Raw genomic sequence first — 4,547 nt, forward strand, 5'->3', positions numbered from 1 at the left:
CATTTTCATTTCTACCTTTCATCCCTTGGCTAATTTGACAAACTTAATTGTTACCTAATTCTCTCCAGTCAAAGTCGACCTCCCCACCCTCCTCTAACTTTTACAGTTCTTAAAAAATCTCACCTATTTGGTAATGTTTCAAATATATAAAAAGGTATTGAGAGGACTATAACTAGCAAATAAAAAATTAAAAACGTAGTGAGGATCTCAGTGTGCCTTTCCTCAGAAGACTTTTTCTCCCACAAAGGTAACCATGACTACAATTTTGTTATTTTTCATTTATGTGCATTCTTTATAATTTTAATATATATGTATGTAATTCTAAATAATTTATAATAGTTTTTCATTTTTCAAAATGTATTTAAATGATGTCATGCTGTTTATCTTATCCTATGACTTAAGGGGTGTTTGTTCAACATTTAGCCTTGCTGAGACATGTAAACCACAGTATTCCATCATCATAATATAATTGTTTCATCCACTCTCTGTATTGATAGACATTTAAATTGCTCCCACTGTTTTTTTAGTATTACAAGCAATGTTGCTAAAATAATTTCCTTTTATGTATATTCCAGAGTTTTTTTTCTGAGTTTATATACCAAGAAGTAAAATTACTGAGTTGTAGGATTTCTTCCAATAATCATTCCCAGCGTTTTTTAATTTTTTTACTCTGAGAGATATAACTTGTTTCTTATTATGGTGTTAATTTGTCCTCTCTGGATTATATATAAACTTCAACGAATTTATTAGTTACATGTTTTTCTTCTATAAATTACCTATTCATCTATTTTACCAGTTTTTCAATTGAATTTTTTTCTTATATATACATTTTAAGAGAATTTTAAAATTCTGGATGCTAACCTTTATCACTCTTTTACTGTGAAATATCTTTGCTCAACTTTGGTTTATCTTTGCAGTTTTTTTATATTTTCATTGGATGAACAGAATTTTTTAAATAATTTTTTAAATAATAGCTAATATTATTTCATTATACTTCACACAAATTAAATAATTGTATGCATATGGTAGTCAATTTAACCACCTTTCTCTCTCTCAGTTGTGCTGTTAATGACTTATATAAGAAATACTCCTTTATCTTGTGGTCATATGTGTTCTTTATTTTCTTCTAAGAGACTGAAATTTTTGTTTTTCTTATTTAGTTCATTAAACCACTTGGAAATAATTTCTATAGGAATTGGTGTAATAATTTGTTTCTTTATGGATCATCGGTGGTACTAATAACTAATTTTTTTTTTTTTAAATCAAGTCTTTTTCTCTTAACTGGCAATTTAATCCATTCACATTTATATGGCTACTGATATATTTAGACTTATTGCTAACATCTTATTTTGTGCTTTTTAATTGCTCTGCTTTTTTCATGAATTTTAATCTCAGTTTCTGTTTAACTTCATGTTTTCCCTTTATTTGCTTTCTAGAGATTTTAAGTTCAATGTATTTTAGTGGTCACCATTAAAATTATAACATGCATAATTACATACAATTAGTTAATCAAGATCTCTACCCTCCTCCTAAAGGATTTAATGTGGGTTTTTTTGGCCATATGTCCAGAAAAGAAACTCTGAAGAGTACTTATTACTTCCTTTATACCTTGTACCTTAAACTTTCTGATTGTCTGATTATTTAATTTTATAGTATCCTATAGATTGTAAATTCCTTTAACATACATCTTCCTCATTTTTTCTCCCCCATAGTGCCTTAAAGACTACTTGCATAAGGAACATGTTCAGAATATATTTTTTCTGTTGAAGATTCAGTACTGGTTGTGCTAATTTCTCCTGGAGGATACCAAACCTGTAATGTGTCAAAATTTGGGTGATATAAAGTTAAAATAAATTAAATAGATTAGGTTATTGTCGTTAAGAGATTATTATAGTTACCTAGAATAAAAAAAGTAGGACAGAAGGATGTCATAGATTTCAAGGGAATAAAAGCTTCAAGAAAATTTGCTAAGTCAGCAAAAAGCTCTAAAAATTGTTTAAATCTCTAAATATTTTTTGAAATTTGCAGCTAAAATAATCACTAGTGACCTAGTTGACAAGAATTTTCAGTGGAATAGTTTGAACAGGAAAAGAAAAAAAGGCCAAATTACAGTAGAATAAGTAAATGGGAGATAAGGAAAAACAGGAAACAATTCATACAGAGTACAGTTTCCAGAAGCTTATTAGGTATGACAGGAAAGAAATAAGGAGATAGAATTAAGAATATTTAATAGCTTTATTTTCAGATGTTGAGTACATTTTTAGCTAAGTAACCAGCATTCTTTGTGGAACTCTTATCTCTGAGCATGGAAGATAATTCGAAGTTACCTATACACACATACTATATCTTGCTTACTAGTTGATACTGTTAGGTAGTTAATCAGGCATGAGTGACAGAAGTGAAGGCCCAGCTCTATAACCATAGAAAACTCTCTAAAGACCTTTCTTAAATACCTCCCAGAAATACCGCCCCTTTTATAGTTAAAAATTACCCCTTCTACGGCCATACCACCCTGCACAAGCCTGATCCCATCTGATCTCAGAAGCAAAGCAGGGTCGGGCCTGGTTAGTACTTGGATGGGAGGCCACCTAGGAAGACCAGGTTCTGTAGGCATAAAAAATAAAAAATAAGAGATTGTAAGCTGACAAGGTCCTTGTAATCTGTGAGATCAACCAAGGGTTTCCTTGCCTTAAAAAAAAAAAAAAAAAATTATCTCACATCCTAAGGCACAAAGGTCATAAAAGCTGCTGGCTTAAACCAGCCACAACTACGTGCATAGAAAGTACTACCCCAATCTGCCCATAACCTCAGCCTCATTACACCATCATTATAATATCATGCCTATGCCTGGAAGTTCATGAATCTAATTATAACAGACCAAGTTCTAGGTAGGCACATGCACAGTAGGGAAAGTGTTGTATAGTAGTCAACTGTCAGTAAAGATGACCTTACATGAAGATCACCTAGTACCGCCTTTGTACCCTTCCATCACAGCCCAAATGTAAAGAGACCTTCCCACTTCTGTGCTGTTACAGCTCTCTTTGCTGAAAACCTCTCTTTGCATACTGTCTTTTATCTTTTCACTTCCCAAATACCACAGCCTTCCTTAGCGTGGCCCGTCTCCTTCTAAAATGTACTTTCTATAAATCTAACTTTTTCTAAATCTCACTGACCTGTAATTCTTTACTACATTGGCAGGGAAGAACTGAGGACCCCCTCCATGCCTCTGGAGTGACACCAGATTTCACATCACCCCAGGGGTAACAGTACCATGGAAGCAAGATTCCTGTTTGTTCATATTCCATATACTAACACAGTATCTTGTACATAGACAGTGCTCAATGAAAGTCTCTTCATCATGTCTTTACCTTGAATAATTCCTAGGCCCAGTGTTTTATATGCTTTGCCAGTTATGAATAAAGTCAGTTTCTTCAGGTTTTTGATCTGAAAATGTAAAGGGAAAACTTCTTTCAACTCTGGAAAATGCACATATCATTTATGAATTTTATTTCCACCTTTTTCTTCCAGGCTGAATAAATGACTTTCTAGGAGTAAAAGTGGGTAGCAAATATAACAGGCACTGAAACGAGTACTAAGACTATAGAGGTATCAACCTTGTCAACACAGAAAGATTTATCATCCCACTGCAATTACTTATCCATCTCAGTGAAATTCAGATACCAGAATAATTGAGGATTTTCTATACCAATAAAAGTGTTTTAAATTCTCATCTGCATGGTAAAAGTCACAGGACATGAGACCCTAGACATCAATATCACCAGAGAACTAAAAAATATATTTCTGGAGTGGAGAGCTATAGATGTGGCAGCAATCTGTGTTACAACAAACCCTCCAGATAATCTAAATGCACAAAGTTTGAGAACCACTGATCTAGTAGATAAAATGGGTTTAAATTATAAAGTGGCAGATTTCCACTCAACGTAAGATTGTTTTTTATGAAATATATATTTATATTTTCTTTTGGTTACTTCTAGCAATATTTTTTAAATCATTTTATTAGGAAAATTTTCAAACAAATTAAAAAATAGAGCATATGATCCCCATTAACCACTCACAATTTTTTTCAATAATTATTTAATCTATTTTTCCTTTTTAATTTGGTTAGATGTAACATTAGTATAATTGTTTAATTATAAAATTCCTCCTCCATTAAAGAATAGTTGAAGTATTTAAGGGTGAGGTCACATATCTGGGATTTTCTTTAAAAAAGAAAGATTTTTTTATAATTATAGCTGCCTCCAAATTAAATGAGCTATCTAGGGAGATAGTGAATTCTCTTTTATTGAATATGTTCTAAAAAATTTGAATGACTATCTGTAAGAAATGCTGTAGAAGGAATTTCTGCATTATTTTTTAAGGAAGAATAGATAATTTCTAAGATCTCTCCAAACTCTAAACCATACAATTATATGATGAAATGTATTACATATATTAAATGGGATTTTAATTAGAGATATTTAAATTATCAAGATAAATTTCTCACTAAAATTACAAGTAGAAAAATATAAACAAATATCTATTTATAT

At 31.4% G+C, this 4,547-nt stretch overlaps 1 pseudogene; it reads left to right on the forward strand.

Annotated features, from left to right (window-relative positions):
• The first annotated feature begins 2,494 nt into the window (after positions 1-2,494).
• LOC111737434 lies at positions 2,495-2,613 on the forward strand (annotated as a pseudogene).
• The last annotated feature ends 1,934 nt before the right edge of the window (positions 2,614-4,547 follow it).

This window comes from Pteropus vampyrus, unplaced genomic scaffold (assembly GCF_000151845.1).
Source record: "Pteropus vampyrus isolate Shadow unplaced genomic scaffold, Pvam_2.0 Scaffold26, whole genome shotgun sequence".
NCBI lineage: Eukaryota > Metazoa > Chordata > Mammalia > Chiroptera > Pteropodidae > Pteropus > Pteropus vampyrus.